Source organism: Ovis aries, chromosome 7 (assembly GCF_016772045.2).
Source record: "Ovis aries strain OAR_USU_Benz2616 breed Rambouillet chromosome 7, ARS-UI_Ramb_v3.0, whole genome shotgun sequence".
Lineage (NCBI taxonomy): Eukaryota > Metazoa > Chordata > Mammalia > Artiodactyla > Bovidae > Ovis > Ovis aries.
The window spans coordinates 36,383,519-36,403,962 of record NC_056060.1 but is presented as its reverse complement, the minus strand read 5'-3'; the positions used below and the strand labels follow the sequence as shown (position 1 = coordinate 36,403,962).

At 39.5% G+C, this 20,444-nt stretch overlaps 1 protein-coding gene across 2 annotated transcripts in view; it reads left to right on the top strand.

Moving 5' to 3' along the window:
- Positions 1-13,707: 13,707 nt before the first annotated feature.
- TTBK2 (tau tubulin kinase 2) overlaps positions 13,708-20,444 on the top strand; it is a 131,194-nt gene continuing 124,457 nt past the window's right edge. For both annotated transcript variants that reach the window (XM_004010488.5, XM_042253050.1), the window contains exon 1: positions 13,708-14,048. The gene's annotated coding sequence lies outside the window, so the exon portion shown is untranslated. The remainder of the gene's footprint in view (positions 14,049-20,444) is intronic.

Genomic DNA, 20,444 nt, shown 5'->3' with positions numbered 1-20,444 from the left:
GGGACTTCTCATGTTTGGGGATTTGGGTTTGAAGTATAAAAAACCATACCTAGAATGGAGCTCTAGCTAAAAGTTAATATTTGTCAGCCCCGACAAACTCTTAAAAACACATAGGCATTTTGTGTAATTGTCTCCAAACTTTTTGACCATATACTCTATCAGTAAATTATTTTACCTTCTTTGTTTAGGGGCTTTCTCAGCACATACTGACAGATATCATCTTCTTTGGAGAGACTGAAAAGCTTGCAGATTCCACTAGCTTCTTTGGCCCCAGGCAGTGAGGCACAGTAACATCAGTGAGTCCGGGAATATCCTCGTCCTTTTTTTCACGATGACCAGATTGAGAACACTCAGACTGGCTTCCACAATGCAACTTCCTACAGATTTGTTCTGGCTTTCTCTAGTCCTCCTTGGTCTGTAATAGGAGTGTCCCTAACCCAGTAGCAGGTGGACCCAGCCATGGGTCAAGACACCCTGCTTCATGGAGAAACCCTGTTGTCATTCCCACCACTGATTCAGCCCATGTATAACCCTTCCATTCTTCACCCAGAGTGTCAGCAGCAACTTCTGTGGTGACATGCTTCTCATAAGAGGTATGAAGTTTTCATTCATCATCCATTTCAATGAGTTTCTGGCAGCCAGTGGCAGGGAAAGAAAAGTTCAGCTTCATTCTGAAGCAGCTGACTGCCTCCGAGTCACTAACACAAAGCTCACCTATTTTTAAAAAAATTGGATGAGCTAACAGTCAGATGAACATTAAAGAGATGAACCTAATTTTAAAATGGGCAAGAGATTTGAATAGATTTTTCTCCCCAAAGAAGATGTAAATTGCCAATAAGTTCATGAAAAAAGGTGCATTAGTCATTCAGTTCAGTCACTCAGTCGTGTCCAACTCTTTGTGACCCCGTGAACCGCAGCACGCCAAGCCTCCCTGTCCATCACCAAGTCATTCAGTTCAGTCGCTCAGTCATGTCCGACTCTTTGCGACACCATGAATCTCAGCACGCCAGGCCTCCCAGTCCATCACCAACTCCCGAAGTTCACTCAGACTCGCGTCCATTGAGTCGGTGATGCCATCCAGCCATCTCATCCTCTGTCGTCCCCTTCTCCTCCTCCCCTCAATCCCTCCCAGCATCACAGTCTTTTCCAATGAGTCAACTCTTCACATGAGGTGGCCAAAGTACTGGAGTTTCAGCTTTAGTATCATTCCTTCCAAAGAAATCCCAGGGCTGATCTCCTTCAGAATGGACTGGTTGGATCTCCTTGCAGTCCAAGGGACTCTCAAGAGTCTTTTCCAACACCACAGTTCAAAAGCATCAATTCTTCAGCGCTCAGCCTTCTTCACAGTCCAACTCTCACATCCACACATGACCACAGCAAAAATCATAGCCTTGACTAGATGGACCTTAGTCAGCAAAGTAATGTCTCTGCTTTTGAATATGCCATCTAGGTTGGTCATAACTTTTCTTCCAAGGAGTAAGCGTCTTTTAATTTCATGGCTGCAATCACCATCTGCAGTGATTTTGGAGCCCAAAATAAATAAAGTCTGACACTGTTTCCCCATCTATTTCCCATGAAGTGATGGGACCAGATGCCATGATCTTCTTTTTCTGAATGTTGAGCTTTAGGCCAACTTTTTCACTCTCCTGTTTCACTTTCATTAAGAGGCTTTTAGTTCTTCTTCACTTTCTGCCATAAGGGTGGTGTCATCTGCATATTTGAGCTTATTGATATTTCTTCCGGCAGTCTGGATTCCAGCTTGTGTTTCTTCCAGTCCAGCGTTTCTCATGATGTATTCTGCATAGAAGTTAAATAAGCAAGGTGACAATATACAGCCTTGATGTACTCCTTTTCCTATTTGGAACCAGTCTGTTGTTCCATGTCCAGTTCTAACTGCTGCTTCCTGACCTACATACAGATTTCTCAAGAGGCAGGTCAGGTGGTCTGGTATTCCCATCTCTTTCAGAATTTTCCACAGTTCATTGTGATCCACACAGTCAAAGGTTTTGGCATAGTCAATAAAGCAGAAATAGATGTTTTTCTGGAACTCTCTTGCTTTTTTGATGATCCAGCGGATGTTGGCAATTTGATCTCTGGTTCCTCTGCCTTTTCTAAAACCAGCTTGAACATCAGGAAGTTCACGGTTCACATATTGCTGAAGTCTGGCTTGGAGATTTTTGAGCATTCCTTTACTAGCATGTGAGATGAGTGCAATTATGCAGTAGTTTGAGCATTCTTTGGCATTGCCTTTCTTTGGGATTGGAATGAAAACTGACCTTTTCCAGTCCTGTGGCCACTGCTGAGTTTTCCAAATTTGTTGGCATATTGAGTGCAGCTCTTTCACAGCATCATCTTTCAGGATTTGAAATAGCTCAACTGGAATTCCATCACCTCCACTAGCTTTGTTCGTAGCGATGCTTTCCAAGGCCCACTTGACTTCACATTCCAGGATGTCTGGCTCTAGATGAGTGATCACATCATCATGATTATCTGGGTCGTGAAGATCTTTTTTGTACAGTTCTTCTGTGTATTCTTGCCACCTCTTCTTAATATCTTCTGCTTCTGTTAGGTCCATACCATTTCTGTCCTTTATTGAGCCCATCTTTGCATGAAATATTCCCTTGATATCTCTAATTTTCTTGAAGAGATCTCTAGTCTTACCCATTCTGTTGTTTTCCTCTATTTCTTTGCACTGATCGTTGAAGAAGGCTTTCTTATCTCTTCTTGCTATTCTCTGGAACTCTGCATTCAGATGCTTATATCTTTCCTTTTCTCCTTTGTTTTTCACCTCTCTTCACAGCTATTTGTAAGGCCTCCTCAGACAGCCATTTTGCTTTTTTGCATTTCTTTTCCATGGGGATGGTCTTGATCCCTGTCTCCTGTACAGTGTCACGAACCTCATTCCATAGTTCATCAGGCACTCTATCTATCAGATCTAGGCCCTTAAATCTATTTCTCACTTCCACTGTATAATCATAAGGGATTTGATTTAAGTCATACCTGAATGGTCTAGCGGTTTTCCCTACTTTCTTCAATTTGAGTCTGAATTTGGTAATAAGGAGTTCATGATCTGAGCCACAGTCAGCTCCTGGTCTTGTTTTTGTTGACTGTATAGAGTTTCTCCATCTTGGTACAATGTCACGAACCTCATTCCATAGTTAATCAGGCACTCTATCTATCAGATCTAGGTTCGTGACATTCCACCAAGTCATTAGGGAAACGCAAATCAAAATCACACTGAAGTATTGCTACATACCCACCAGAATGGCTGTCTTTTAAAGACAGATAATGTGTTGGTGAGGATGTGGAGAACTGGGACCAAATACAGGCAGTCCTCACTTTGTACAGTAATGAATTACTGCATATATGGTCATGTAAGCTGAAACCATAGAAAGCAATCTTAGTAATCAATGGGAAAGGTACAATTGTTCTATGGCCTTAAAAATTTTTGGTCAAAAATTCTTACTGTCAGTTGTAAAAGAATTGGGAAATGAAAATAGTAAAAATAATATTTATGTAGTACAATATAATTTATAACATTAGAAACATTGAAAATTAACGTGTTTTTTTTCTAAAAGTTACAAGAAAATAACAAGCATGCCTGCCTTCTCTTTGTATAACTTATGATGATACAAAGTGAGCATCTTTTCTACGCATTGGCAAATTGTCACATTTCTAAGTTTGGATCAGCTTCCAGAGTTTTACCCTTTTGTGTTCCAAAACCGTGAAATACTTCCAAGAGTTCCTTTAGTGTGAAGATTTTTGGTGTTCCTTCCAGAACATTCATCATAACCATATATATATATTTTGAAGTTTGCCTTCACTAGCTTCTGACACCGAGTCTCTCAAATAGCAGTAGTCTCTCAAATTCCATAGTTAATTACTATTCCTATAACTCCAGTATAACTTATAAAACATCTAGATTTGACTCGAATTTCACTTCCAGCATTATCACTTGAGTCTCTTTGCTGCATTTTTATCTTTGTTGGCCATTCCCTGTTTTGGTTGTCCATTTTTGTAAAATGTCACATAGATTTATTACTGGGAGACAGGGAGACAACACAACTATATGCTTTGCCCTCCATCACTGAGCTGAACAACAGATTTGTAATGTCCAATCACCAGCAAATTCTGAAAGAAGTTACAGAATTGGTCACTGATCATGACACACATCTGTTATTTAATGATTTGTGGATTGAAGAGCTAGCCATGTAATTTGCACTTTATGAAATTACTCAGTTATATACCATCATAAGTGAAATTTGAACTGTTTTGTTGACTAATTTTAATAAATTAAAACATGGTAACTGGAAAATCTTGCATGTAGGAACTGTACAGGCTGAGGATATCTTGTAGTAGAGCAGCAACTTTCCTAAAGCAAATCTACAGGATATAAAAGGATGAGTAGACACATTAATAAAGGAGACTTTAACAAACATCTCACGATCCTAGATAAAGTGGACAAAGAATTAAGAAGAATATAGTAGACCTAAACAACATAATCAGTGTGTTGGTTGGGTCCTACAGTAAGCAGATACTGAGACAGATTTGGGAGCAAAAAAGGTTTAAGTTGTTGCACTAAGCCATTCATTCAGTCACAACTGGGCAAGGGAGTACCCAGAAGTGTCCAAGTAGATCATCTAAATTCCACACATGTTCCTTCCTTAATCCAAGAGCCGCCCTACCTTCTGCTCATCCAGGTCAATTGCCCCTGCCAAAATGGCAACTCCTTTACTCGCTTGCTAGTTGCATGCAGTCCAAAAGACCACAAGCCATAGTTTATAGTTTAGAAGGACCCTTGCTGTGTCCCCCGGCAAGAGTGAACCACTTTGGGGGACCAAGACATCTAACTGTGAAGAGCCCAGAATTGCAAGGACAGAAAGCACAGAATTCTCTAGGGAGTCATTTAAGATGTGAGTTGGAGTGACTGCTTGATTCCTGAATTCTAAGTATTCTTCTTGGTAGAAACACAGTTTCTGATATTCAGTGTGTTCCATGTGTTTTATAAATAAGTTAATTTGTATCATTTTTAATATCATAAATTTTAATATTTTCCATTAGAGGTATTTGATATTTACTGGTAATAAACATTTTTTCTTTTCTCTTCCAGTATTTATACCTTATTTCTTCCTTTACTAAATGGATGGGAGAATAGAGTGTGGTTACTTAATACCAAGAGTGAAAATTGATCATAAAAAAGCTTTGTAAGTGATACTCAGGGCAGTGAGGAAATCACTAATATTGTTTTCATAGATGAAGAATAATGTGATCGGATTTGCAGTTAGCAAGAGCTTTCTGGCTACCCTGTGGAAGAAACAAAAGACACTGCGAGACTGGAAAGAAGACCAGCTAGAAGCCTCAGCTGAAGTAATGAGATAAGAAGTGATGGCCTAAGAAGGAGAGTGGCAACTGGAATGGAGAGGAATTGGTTTTTAAAAGATAAAATATGTCTATCTCCATTTAGCACAATCAACTGTGATTTTAATAAGCTAATCAACACATATTTCAAGTCATTTTGAGGACAGACATTTCCTTTAGGGGAAATTCATCTCCAGAAGACACTAAAAAGAACTTTATAATAAATATCATCACACTGTTAACAAAAATGACTTGAAACAAATGAACCTATCAGGCTCAGTGTAAAATATGAAAATAATACAATTCAATGAATGAAAAATCAGTTACTGGAATTTATTTTCCTATGGACAAGCCTCAGTCAGGGGAGGTCACAAGTTGTCTGTGGCAGCTTCTGGAACTAGTTAGCTAAATTGTAATCGTTGATGTGGTCCTCGATAAACAATATAGATGAACTGAAAAAAGTAAATTACCTCCTGTTGTCATTGTTCAATCACTATGTCGTGTCTGACTCTTTGCGACCCTGTGGACTATAACATACCAGGCTCCCCTGTCCTTCACTCATCTCCCAGAGTTCGCTCAAATTCATGTCTGTCGAGTTGGTGATGCTATCCAGCAATCTCACCTTCTGTTGCCCTCTCTCCTTTCGCCTTCGATCTTTCCCAGAATCAGGGTCTTTTCCATCAGTCAGCTCTTCCCATCAGGTGGCCAAAGTGTCGGAGCTTCAGCTTCAGCATCAATCCTTCCAATGAATATTCAGGACTGATTTCCTTAGGATTGACCCGTTTGATCTTGCACTTAAACAGACTCTCAGTCTTCTTCACCACAATTCAAAAGCATCAGTTCTTCAGTGCTCAGCCTTCTCTATGGTCCAACTCTCACATCCATACATGCCTACAGCTTTGACTAGATGGACCTTTGTCAGCAAAGTGTTGACTCTGTGTTTTAATATGCTGTCTGAATTTGTCATACCTTTGCTTCCAAGGAGCAAGTGTCTTTTAATTTCATGGTTGCAGTCAACATCTGCAGTGATTTTGGAACCCAGGAAAGTAAAATCTGTGTCTGCTTCCACTTTTTCCCCTTCTATTTGCCATGAAGTGATGGGACCAGATGCCATGACCTTAGTTTTTTAATGTGTTTTAAGTCAGCTTTTACCTTGATGTACTACCTACTAAATTTCTGGAAATTTCACTTGTCATCTGCAGATGTATTTTGTAGAACATTCAATATCCAAGTAACACCACCAGAAAGATATTTTTAAAGATCATATTTATCATCATCATCTGATTTCTAAAAATTATATAAATCCCTATCCACTGGATAGTCAGCTTTGATTAAGACAAAATCGAAGAGCCTGTTCTATTTCAATACAGCTAGCAGTGGAATACTATGGCCACCAGGGTGCGCTATTAGCATTGCCAGTCAGTTATTCTACTTTAAAATCACAGAAAACCATTCAGCTTTTGGAGCTGCTAATCACTGAACGAGATTGAAAATCACTCATTTTTCCAGACTGTTGCAGACACAGATCAGGAATCACATCACCTCACCACTTTCTCATTTGAAAATTGTGAGTATCCAGTAAAAAGCCTCTTGATGAAAGTGAAACAGGAGAGTGAAAAAGTTGGCTTAAAGCTCAACATTCAGAAAACAAAGATCATGGCATCTGGTCCCATCACTTCATGAGAAATAGATGGGGAAACAGTGGAAACAGTGTCAGACTTTATTTTGGGGGCTGCAAAATCACTGCAGATGGTGACTGCAGCCATGAAATTAAAAAACGCTTACTCCTTGGAAGGAAAGTTATGACCAACCTAGATAGCATAGTAAAAAGCACAGACATTACTTTGCCAACAAAGGCCCATCTAGCCAAGGCTATGGTTTTTCCTGTGGTCATGTACGGATGTGAGAGTTGGGCTGTGAAGAAAGCTGAGCGCCGAAGAATTGATGCTTTTGAACTGTGGTGTTGGAGAAGACTCTTGAGAGTCCCTTGGACTGCAAGGAGATCCAACCAGTCCTGGGTGTTCATTGGAAGGAATGATGCTAAAGCTGAAACTCCAATACTTCGGCCACCTCATGCAAAGAGTTGACTCATTGGAAAAGACTCTGATGCTGCGAGGGATTAGGGGCAGGAGGAGAAGGGGATGACCCAGGATGAGATGGCTGGGTGGCATCACCGACTCGATGGACATGAGTTTGAGTGAACCCCGGGAGTTCAGAGAGGCCTGGTGTGCTGTGATTCATGGGGTCGCAAAGAGTCAGACATGACTGAGCAACTGAACTGAATGATGCTTTGTTAATTGATGACCTTGAAACAAAAAGAAATCCTAAAAGACTGAGCAAATATGTAGAGAATTTACTGTTCTAGTAGAACACAATTTGTAAAAAGTTAGGTTTTAACATTTAGTGATTTGTTGTATTCCATAAAAGTTAGGCATAAATAGGAAGTCAATCAAGAAATAACTATGATTAGAATTACTTTTGTAATTGCAAATTAACTTTTAGTTTCTTTTCTAACTTTACTAATTTCAATCAATGAGTGTCAGTCTTCCCTAATATTATGGTCTATTTTAATGATCACCGAACACCAAACACCAACAGGTTAAAAGACAGTAGACTAATATATCCAAAACTGAGATTACTTTGCCTACCTATCCTCCCTCCCCTGCCATTTTTTTCTTACTGGTTCCTTTTTCTTTGAAATTTCTTTAATTAGAAATAACCCCTCACAGCAAAATAAAGGATGAAGTTTTCAAAAATGCAAACACTTCAAGAAGTGTATTTAATGTGAATGCATTTCTGTCAAAATGAGCATGCTGCTGAAATTGGCTTAAAGAGGTCAAGCTCTCAGAGGACCCTCCCAAATTTGGCCTGCTGCCTATAGTTTACTGACCCTTATTCTAGAGCATCTTTGTAGCCTACATAATATACCTCTAATAGTTATTATGGTGCATTGTAATAGGATTTGCATATTTGCTAATGCACTTTGAAACTCTTAAGGACAAAGACTGTTTATTCATATGTGTTTTTCCAGTGCATAGCAGAGCAGTTGGCATTGATTGGCTTTAAAATTTTTTATTTAGTGGATTAAGTAACATTCAAATAGTAACTGGTTAGATTGACGACAAATTTAGAAAACAGGATTATTTGCTGGTTTGTGGAAATGCTTGAGCACCAGTCCACTACTAGCTTCACATTTCTAAAGACCGTGGAGAGTTTTTAAAAACAGCTTTATTGAGATCCACTGTCAGTGCCTTGGGCCTCTATATCCTTGGGTGCTGCATATACGGATTCAACCAACCATGGACTGAAAATTTCAGAAAGTTCCAAAAGCAAAATTTGAATTTTGTGCATGCCATACAACTGTTCAAATAGTATTTATATTGTTAGGTATTATAAGTAATCTAGAGATGGTTTAAAGTATATGGGAGGGTGTGCATAGGTTATATGCAAGTACTACGCTATTTGCTTTTCTTCTTCCAGTTTTATTGAAATATAATTGACACACAGCACTTTACAAGTTTAAGGTGCACAGCATAATGATTTGGCTTATTTATACCATGAAAGGATTATCACAAGTTTAATGAACACCCATCATCTCATATAGATATAAAATAGAAAAAAATTATTTTCTTTGTGATGGGAACTCTTAGGATTTACCCCCTTAACGACTTTCATATATAACGCACAGCCTAAAAGACAAGAAAGCAAAAAAACATTTTTTTAAGCTGTGTGAATTATATTTATCGTGTACATTGCATCTCTAGAACTTATTTAACTTATAAATGGAAGTTTGTATTTTTCAACTGCCTTCATTTTCCCCTCCCCACCATCTTGCTTCTGGTAACCACAAATTGATCTCTATGATTTTGTTTGAAGTATAATTTATCTACAATACTGTTAATTCCTACTGTTAGTTCCTACTATGCCACTGTTAGTTCCTACTGTTAGTTCCTACTATGCCATTTTATATAAAGTACTTGAGTATCTGTCCTTGGATTTGGATATCTGTAAGGAAGATCTACAGGAGGGATCCCCTACAGGAGGGGTGGTGGTCTGGAACCATTTCTCCAGGAATCCCAAGAGATGATTGTAATTCACATGCCATACAATCTACTCATTTAAAGTATACAATTCTGAGATTTAAAAAAATCGAGACATAATTCATATATTATTAGTTTCAGGTATACAACATGAGGGGCTTCCCTGATGGCTCAGACATAAAGAATCCGCTTGCAATGCAGGAGACCAGGGCTCGATCCCTGGGTCAGGAAGATCCCTTGGAGAAGAGAATGGCAACCCACCCCTGTATTCTTGCCTGAAGATACCATGGACAGAGGAGCCTAGTGTACCTCTGTCCACGGGGTTACAAAGAGTGGGACACAATTAAGTGACTAAGCATGCATGCATGCATACAATATGAGATTTGTTTTAGAAGAGAGTGGGAAAGCAAAAGCTATGTGGTCTCTTTTCCTTGAATTGCACACTGGTTCACTGTGGTATTGTACAATGTAAATAACTAGACTTATTTCCTGTTTAGATTTAGAGGAAGCTTAAAAAGTAGTAAATCAGTGGATATTTAAATATGGGTAGAGGAAGCCACAAATGAAGGGAAAGAATAAAGTAATTATTTATTCTGTTCAGGAGAAAAGAAGCTGTGTTGAAAGAGATTTTATGTTCTGTGGGGAATTCAGTATAAATCTGAACTTTGCTCATTATCCTAGAATGCATTCTAAGGCTGATCCTAGAATCAGAGTCTCATTGTTTCAGGCTCAGTTATCCAGAGCACACATCTCTAGATTTGAGTCGTTCTTCTCTGCCATATTTTTGTCGGTCTTACTATATTAGTTGGGCTTCCCAGGTGGCATTCGTAATAAAGAACCCACCTGCATGATGAATTGCCCCCAAAACTTAGTGCTTAAAACAACAGCAAACATTTATTGTATCACATCCTTTCTGTGGGTCTGGATTTTGGGTGTGGCTTAGTTGAGTGGTTCTGGCTGAAGTATCTCACAGGGTGGTAATCAAAATGCCAGCTAAGCCTGCCGTCATCTGAAGGCTTGGCTGGGTCTGGAGGATCTGTTTCCAAGAACAGTTCACTAAGATGGTTGGCAAATTGGTGCTGATTATTGGTGTAATGCCTGAGTTTCTTGCCAGATAGCGAGCTGCTCCAAGTGGCTGCTTTAGAGTCCTCATATTATAGCACTGGCTTTCCTCTTAAGTGAATGATCCAAGAGAGCATAAAGTGGAAGCTGCAAAGACAGTCAGAAAGAGAAATATAAATACCATATACTGATGCATATATATGGAATATAGAAAGATGGTACTGATGAATTTATCTTCAGGGCAGTAATGGGAAAACAGACAAAGAGCACAGACATATGGACCCCAGGGGAGAGGAGGGAAGGAGAGGGTGAGATGCATGGAGAGGGTAACAAGGAAACTTACAATACCATGTGTAAAATAGATAGCCAATGGGAACTTGCCATATGCCTCAGGGCTTTGTGACAATCTAGAAGAGTGGGATGGGGCAGGAGAGGGAAGGGAAGTTCAGGTGAGAGGGGACATGGGTCCCCTATGGCTAATTCTTATTGATGTATGACAGAAACCATAAAATTCTATAAAGCAAAAATCCTTCAATAAAAAAAAATAAAGTGGCAAAAAAAAAAGTGGAAGCTGCAAAGTATTTTATGACCTAGACCTGGAATTTACACAATTTCTGAAAAACCCTATTGGTTACATGAGGCAGCCCAGTTCAGTATGGGAGAGACTATACAAAGGTAAAGATACCAGGAGGCAGTGATCACTGGGGACCACCTTAGAGGCTGGCTGCATTTATTTACTTTGTAGTATATATATGAGATACATGTATCTCAAAAAGAGATTCTTGAGTTCTTGTACCAGCTCTTGAATAATATATTACCTTGCCATTTATCGTAACTGAACAAATATCTCTTGGAACATACCAATAATTCTCAAATGGAAAAGACCAGAGGGGGAAAAAAAAAAAGAGGCCTGGGAAGCTGTTTTCCTTGGGAATTCCTATATCTGTGGCATTAACTCTCACTATAATATATACTCTCAGTATAATAATATTCATTGTTATACTTCCTAGTCTGCTATATGGTGTTGGTGCTCAGTTGAGTCTGGCTCCTTGCAACACCTTGGACTGTAGCCCGCCAGGCTCCTCAGTCCATGGAATTCTCCAAGCAAGAATACTGGAGCAGGTTGCCATTCCTACTCCAGGGGATCTTCCAGACCCAGAGATTGAACCCACATCTCTTGTGTCTCCTGCATTGGCAGGTTGATTCTTTACCACTGCAACACCTGGGAAGCTCCACTCTGAAATATACGGTTGTCTTATTCTCAAGAAATTTGTCATATAGCACTTCCCTTTGCACTGCACTTTTTTTTTTTTTTTTTTCCTCTTCAACTCTTTAGATACAGCTGCTGGACTGCTTTCTCACAGACTTTTCTATTTCTCTTATCCTTCATGGATTTGCAAATGAGAGTTGGTCATAAGATAACAATCAGAAGAATAATCATTCCAGCATTTGGAGAACCCAGCTGTATCTACTAACTCGTTCAAAATAAACAATAGTTCTAAGAATAAATTCACTAAAACCCTTATCTATGATAGCAGAGATTATATCTGGGTAGCTTGAAGAGGGCACACTATATTTGCTAAGTGAGTGAAAAATATTCTCTTCAAATGGAGAATAGCTATTTGAAATCCTGCTATCCATAATTTCAATGAATCTGGACTTTGTTTCCCCCTATAAACATCTTTAAAATTAAAGAAAATCATTTACAGAAACACTGATCCTTTCCAATTCAAATTACTTGCCCTGACAATACCCTGAAGTGAACTATATTCTGTGAGACAAAGTAACAGAAAAAGCAACTTGTAGTTTCAATCAGTGGAAAGAAAACAATTTGGCAACTTCTTAAAGTTTGAATAGAAGAGAGCTGCATCATCAATTGCCTTTAATGTATATTTTGTCCTGCTTTTTATCCAAGGATCTAGACATGACAGAAGTGCCTGCTGTTTTTCAAAGAATGTCAAGAGGCTGTGGCATTTCCTGAACAAGAAACAGATTCAATAATAGTTATGAGACTGAATATAGGATTCATATTTAATCATTATATATTCTTAATCAACTTTAATCATAAGGTCACGAGGAAATAAAAAGATTTAGAGTAAAATGAAGCTAAGAATTCATCACAATCTTTTCAATCCATGGGATTTCAGGCTCCTGGGAATCACTGTGATTATTACAGCACCGGACACGGGAGTTTACCAGACTGGAGTTTGGTTCTTCCACTAATTAGTTTTGTAGCTCTAGGAAAGCTGTTAACCTCTTTGAGCTTTTTCTTCGGTAAGTTGGTGGGTAAGGATGGCAGAGGGGTTTTATCATAAGGTTTCCTCTTTACCAAAGAGCTTGATACACCAAAGACAAATTAACCCACACAGCCTCGTTGCTCCGCCCTTCTCGCTTTTCTTTTAAAGTCTTAGTGGGACTCCCGCAGTGTCGCCCAGAAGCCCATACTGGACACCTCACGGGGGCTGCTCATTGAACCCTTCACTGGGGGTGTTTCCCAAAAAGGGAGCGAAATCTTGTTCTTGAAAACCGTAAGGATACGCCGGGCTCCAGGCTGACTCCTTTCTGGCGGTCTTGGTCTCCTTTCTTCCTTACACTTTCAGGCCTGTTCCCAGTACACACCGGTGAATAGCTTCATGTTAGGCTGTTCTGGGGATAGAGCCAGTTTGCCAGATCCTGGCAGCGAGGGTTCTGAGGAGGTGGCAAGGCAGGGCCTCAAGATTTGGGGCCCTTCACGACCGAACACCTCGGTGTGTGTAAATTCGTATCGTGACAAAGCATTTCCGATCTTCCTCCGAAAAGACCAATCCTGGCGTCATAACTGTGTCTCTATAACCAAGATAACTGCTGAGTTAGGACGACACCACTATGCGCCAAACACCAGTCTCAGAAGCCCTACTTCGCTGCTCGGGACGAGAGGGCAGTTGCGGCTGCGGCTGGAACTACAAGGACCAGAATTCCCGCGCGCACGCGCGCTGCCATTGTGATGCTCCTTTCCCGGTAACTCGCCCTCTCAGGCAAACCTGAAGATAGCGGCAATTCTCCGGTGGGGGGCGGAGACGCTCTTTGCCTGACTCTCCGCCCCTTTCGTGATAGGCAATGGGACCAGCCAACCGACTTGGCGGGCTTGGGACGCGCTCTCCAATCAGCACCTGTGGCGGAGAGGTGGGCGTGCGCACTGGCAGGGCAGGTGGGCTAGGCTGTGCTGGGTTGCGAAGGGGGAGAATAACGTCGGGTCGGGTCAGCGGGCGCTGCAGTAGTCGCCGCAGCGGCGATGGGAGCGGTGGGGACCAGGCGGCGGCGGCGGGGGCAGGAGGAGGAGCAGAGGCTGGCACAAGCACAGCGGCTGGGGGCGTCCAGCAGCCGCAGTAACAGCAGCAGCCGCCGCCGCCGCCAGTAAACGCGGACGGTACCCGAGGGGACTACCCAGCCGGCCGGCCCTCGAAGCCGCGCTCCGGTCCCGCCGCACTTGGCGGTGGGGGATGGGCAGGCGGCGGCCGTCCCGTCTGCTGAGGGTTGACCGCTGCCGGTCCCGGCCCTGAGCTGGACCCGAGCCCTCCTTCCGAAATCCCTGAGACCGCCACGGCCCAGGTAGGACACACCCCCCGCGACCCCCGCAGGACGCCGCTGGGGGAGCCCCGCCCCCCGCCCTCTCTCGGTCCTGACCCCTTCCTCCGGCCGCGCCCCTCGCCCAGTGACGGACCCTGGTGTAGAGGGGAGGGGTACCGGAGACTCCTCGGTCGCTACCCACGCCCTGGGCTTGCGCCAGACTCAATCACTCCAACTCGGAGACCGTCTGCTTCTCCCCGGTTTCCCCGGAGGGTTGTGCCCCGTATCCCCAGAGGCTTTTGGTGTCTTCACTGAACTTGGGAGGGTCACAAAGCTTCGTTCTGTCTCTCTCTCTGTGGGTGACCCACATACCACTTGTATTCATGCTGCTTCGGGTACCAGGACTGAACACAGAGGATTCTCAGGATATACTAAACACTTCTTTCCCACCTCGCTTTCCCAGATCTAATAGAAGAGGGCACGGGACTATAGAATCTGTTTGTTGTGTAGTAACGACCGTGGAAACCGTGACTTTCTGATACTTAGGGTGCGAGGTAGACCTGAGGGATTTGCTCCTCATTTCCTTTGACTAAGATGGTGTTGACACCCTGGAATGTTGCGGGAGGGACAAAAGACTCTACACATACTTACTATCAAATCAGAAGTAAATAATCCAGTGGGATGCCAGGATACTTTATCCACAGTGAACTTAATTTTATTTCAGTCGTGGTCGCCTTAGAGGTATAAATGACATTGAGTTGTACTTTGCTTTGAATTAAAGTTGATAGGTGGCAGCAATCCGGTATTACTCTTCTCATCCTGCACTTTGGAAATTGTTCTTTTTTTGAACATTAAAGAGGGCAATTTTATAATAACCCATGTATTATGTAAAGATGCTTTGGTATTAAATAAAAATTGAGTTTTTAACACATATGTGAGGATCATGATATTATGAATGTGCACCTGCACACACACGGAGGATCCACTCAGTGTATTTTGTTACAGTGTTTGGTTCTGATCCATTAATAACAGTTGCATTGATTTCTAAATACTGATTTGCTAAGCTAGACTGCAAAGATGTATTTGCTGTTTTCTTTCGGCTGAATGGAATAGAGTAACGTTCATTTGTCAGGGAAAGGATGATGGGCAATTTATTTTAAAGCTGAATGCTGGTTTTTTTTTTTAATAAAGCAGTAATCATGACAAATATTACTTATATGACTAATCTTGAAAAATTCATCTCAACTCTAAAATTTTTTCAGATAACAAGTGTGTGGACTTGGATGATGTTTTGTGCTCTTTTGAAGTTGAAAACATACTGAAAGGAGGGTCTAATTTAGAAGCTTATGTTTTCCAGGTGATACATTTTGTCTGTGCTGAAAGGGATGTTTGAAGCATGGTTATAAAAGAAAGTTTTTGTAGTAACTTTTCCTTTATGTTACCAAATGATTTTTCTTTTTTTTTGTTTTAGACACATAAAAGAAATTGAAGTCCCTAGCATCATTAATTTGTAATATTAAGTTGAAATAAATCTGATCTTCAGTAGGAGAAGGAAATGGCAACCCATTCCAGTGTTCTTGCCTGGAGAATCCCAGGGACAGGTAGCCTGGTGGACTGCCATCTGTGGGGTTGCACAGAGTCGCACAGTCGGATACGACTGAAGCTACTTAGCAGCAGCAGCAGGAGGCTAAGAATAGTGTATCTTATACTATAGTTGATACATAAATAGGAAATTCTTTATTGTACTTTATATGACTTCAGATTTTTGTGTCTTTTTTTGACTTCCTTTTAAATACTTATTATTTTAATGCCTCAGGAAATCTTCATGAGTTTAAGGCTCATTTGCTTTAGTGAAGCGAGTATAATACAAAAAACTTTTGAGGGTATTTTACATTTAAAAAAATGTGACAGTGCTAGATTGTGGTTTTCTCATTGTAAATAAATATTACAGAGCTGAGTATGCTATGACATGGAATTTAACTTTGGTGGTGATGGGGGGAGCAGGCAATTCTTTATATAAGTTTTGTATCCTAAAGTAATGATAATTTGCTTGCAATTCAGGACATACTGTGAGCTGGAACCACCCAACTGAGATACTCTCAGATTCCTAATCCTCATGATAAATGTTTGTTGTCTGAGAAAACAAAAAATAGTGTAAAACAAGAGAAAATGTTTGAGCATTACTGAACTAGTGACAGATGAATTGATTAGCAAATGAAAAAGCATTTGAGAACTAATGGACAGTATAGCTTGCTTCCTTTCCCATTGAAAAAAAATCCCTAATAGAAAAATTCTTTTATAGATATGTGGCATTCTTTACAGTTTGAGTGCATGTTACTCAAAATTACTAGAGTCATGTGTTTCTTTCTTTACTATTTTTGAGGTTTTTGAGAAACATTCAAAATATAGCTGGAACTATATCAGTTTATTTGGTTAGTATTTAATATGGCAGGACATTTTTAATATTTATAGGTTTTAAAATATGAAATTAAATGTTTATACTGTTTTACTTCATTGTCATTTTGTTGTTGTTGTTATTATTCAGTATATTGTAAATAATAGTTCTGATGGTGGTAGATTTTCCCCCACAGGCTTCAGTGAATAGAATCTTTGGGTTGAAAATACTTTTTTTTTTTCTTTTATAGCTTTTGTGCTGTAAATACTCAGCACTTTTAGGTTAAATATCATATTTCCATATTTGATGAAAGAGCTTTCAGGAAAAAAGTTTGGGATTTTAGAGCTGAATTTTGAGCATATTTACAACACATATAACCACTCACAAGTTTCCTCAATATCTTGTGATCCTTGGTTGTAAGTTTAAAATATAGATTGAAATTATATTTTTTTACATAATATCAGTTTTTTCAGAAAATTTCTTTTAAACAAGTGATTTTTAAGCAGACTTCTTGGTATATTTTCATTTATGGTATATGACTAAGTTAAGCATAATGAGTCTTGTCTGTGTGGATAATATTTTATGTGTTCTTAGTATTAATTGAGTCATAATACTTGTCAAGTTTTGTTAGCATTTGGATTTTTTCTGTGATTTTTTTTTCTTTAACATTTGTATATAAGATCCTTGGTGTTTGGAATGTTAGTAGCTGCTTCTTATTGTATTAAGCTATTGAATTTCACTTCAGTTAGAGTAGATCTTCCCAAGGTAAAAAATTAAGTGTTCTTTGAAAAGAACCTCAATAGTCTGTAATTTCCTACATGGGAAAAGATTCTAAAAAGTGGATATATGTATAATTGAGTCACTTTGCTGTACACCTGAAATTAGGGCAACATTGCAAATCAGCTATGTTGTTGTTTAGTCGCTCAGTTGTGTCCGACTCTTCGCAACTGCAAGGACTATAGCTTGCCAGGCTTCTTCATTCATGGAATTTCCCAGGCAAGAATACTGGAGTGGGTTGACATTTCCTTCTCCCGGGGCTCTTCCCGATCCCAGGATGGAATCTAACTATACGCCAGTAAAAATTAAAAAAGAAAAAAAAAGTACTGGGTTGTTGTAGTGTCTTCTGACAAATGGGAGGTAATGGCTTTGTAGCTCCCTTTGTTAAGCCGTCAAGATTTAACCTAACCATGTTTAAGAATCATTATTATATATAATACATATATACATGTATATGTTAGATATTTATTTTAGAGAATTTGTATCTATTGAAAATAAAAATCAGTATTTTTTAATGTTTGTGTTAGAAAACTTATTTGCCATTATGTCTGTTTTTACTGAAATGCTTTTATCATCATTTTTATACTTTAATTTTTTTATCTTTCTGAAGTTCCATATAATTGCCCTTTTAAAAAAATGATTTTGCATTGTTTCTCTGATCTTGTTTGAGCCATGTGATCATCTAAATACTGTATTTTGCTAATATTGGTCTAATATTTAGTTTTCCATGTGTGTTGTGTGTTATGGATTAATTTTGGAAAGCCCTGCCCGCAACTTTTTTCCTTGATCTGCTAGGTACCTCATTTTCTAAAATTTCTCAGAAAAAGTTTTATCAGTATTTTTCAATGGCTAATGCAGAGATGAGAGGAGGAAAATAGAGGGGGAAGTGAATAAAGAGAAAAATATGAGGCTTGCTTCTCGTGAAATTTGATTTGAAAACATCATCTGGAAGCTACATTGTATGGTAAATAGTAAGCTAGATTAGGACTTCATTTCTGCTGGACTTGTGTAGCACTTAAAATATTCAACCCATCCAAGACCGAAGTCAGCTCTGTTTTAACTTCTTTAATTATATAGATGAAGGTGGCACTATTTATTCAATCACCCAGTTTCAAAAATCTCATTAATTTTTTTCTTTTTTCCCCGATTCAACCTGCACAAACCCTCTCCCTTTCATTTCTACTGCTACCACCTTAATTTAGCCTCTCTGATCTTCAGTATCTCTCCAGTTCAGTTCAGTCACTCACTTGTGTCCAACTCTTTGCACCACCATGGACTGCAGCATGCCAGGCTTTCCTATCCATCACCAGCTCCAGGAGCTCACTCAAACTCATGTCCATCGAGTCAGTGATGCCATCCAACCATCTTGCTCTCTGTTGTCCCCTTCTCCTCCCACCTTCAATCTTTCCCAGCATCAGAGTCTTTTCCAATGAGTCAGTTCTTTGCATCAGGTGGCCAAAGTATTGGAGTTTCAGCTTCAGCATCAGTCCTTCCAGTGAATATTCAGTACTGATTTCCTTTAGGATGAACTGATTGGATCTCCTTGCAGTCCAAGGGACTCTCAAGAGTCCTCTCCAACACCACAGTCTCAAAAGCATCAATTCTTCGGTGCTCAGCTTTCTTTATGGTCCAACTCTCACATCCATACATGACTACTGGAAAAACCATAGCTTTGACTAGATGGACCTTTGTCAGCAAAGTCATGTCTCTGCTTTTTAATACGCTGTCTAGGTTTGTCATAGGTTTTCTTCCAAGAAGCAAGTGTCTTTTAGTTTCACGGTTGCAATTACTACCTGCAGTGATTTTGGAGCCCAAGAAAGTTAAGTCTTTCACTGTTTCCATTGTTTCCGCATCTATTTGTCATGAAATGATGGGACTGGATGCCATGATCTTAGTTTTCTGAATGTTGAGTTTTAAGCCAGCTTTTTCACTCTCCTCTTTCTCTTTCATCAAGAGGCTCTTTACTGCTTCTTCACTTTCTGCCATTAGGGCGGTGTCATCTGCATATCTGAGATTATTGATATTTCTCTCAGCAATATTTAAATACTTGTTAAATATCTCCTATGTTTCTGTGGTAGGGGTTAGAGATTTATCACGGAACAAAACAGAAATTATCTCACTTTTAGAATTTGCAGTACAGTTGGAAGAGACAATCGTAGAACAGGGAATTACAAGTGTTCCAAGAATCGTGAAGGGAGAATGTAGACTGCCACATAAACGTATTAACTGACAGACCTACAGTCTGGGAAGTAGCTCAGGAAAGTCTTCTGTTTTATCAACCACAGTTTATTCTGCATAGTCTACCAGTTGCAGAGGTTAGTGGATATTTTATACCTATGAGCAGTTAAATGATTTAAAATAAATGTTTTAAAAATGAAGATATTTAATACAAATTAAATGTTCATACAACTTCTGAAACAGCTTTGGACCAATCCTTTCCGGACACCAGAACACTTTGAAAACTTTTGCCCTGAAGAGGCCACCCTCTCCCTCCAGTGTGGGTTTCAGCTTTTGGTTTTCCCAGGTCTCAATTGCTTAAGTACTGACAGAATTCCTATGTTATGTTTCACACTCTTTGCACATCAGAAGTTAGGAGTAGGCACTTTTCAGTAGGAGAGTGTGTATGGTTACAAGAAAGAGGTCTTACAGGTAGATAGAGTCTCTCTGTAACCAGAGTCAAGAAGCTTATAGCTGAGTTATTAAATGTACAAGTAACTAGGATATAGTTTGAATATCTTTGTAAGTTTTAAAATATATAAATTCATTTGTAAATCAGAAAAAATATCCCTTATCATATGCTGGCTCCTAATTTTTAGTTTATAAAATAAGGTTAGTATAGCCACAAACTTCAGTGCTTACTAAACAAATGAAACTGTTAATTTTGCATCAAGATGAGATCTGAATCCTTTCTAATCTCTGTGAGAACATGTCATAGGACCTTAGATTAACCTCTCTGCCTCAGTACACACACACATACCACATATATATACATATATAGTTTTGCTATTTTTAAAAAGTTAATATACTTTAATTATAATGAAGATCACTACAGAAAAGGTTATTGTGGTTTTTTTTGCTATTTTTAAAAAGAAGTTAGTATACTTTAAATTTAATTGTAATGAAGATCACTACAGAAAAGGTTCTTTATTGATTTTTTTTTCCCTAGTGGGAGGATCATAGACAGTGCATTGTTTGGTTGGTCTGGTTACAGTAGATTTTACCCAAGGAATGGTCTTGTTGAGTGTTTTCCTTACAATCTGGTTATG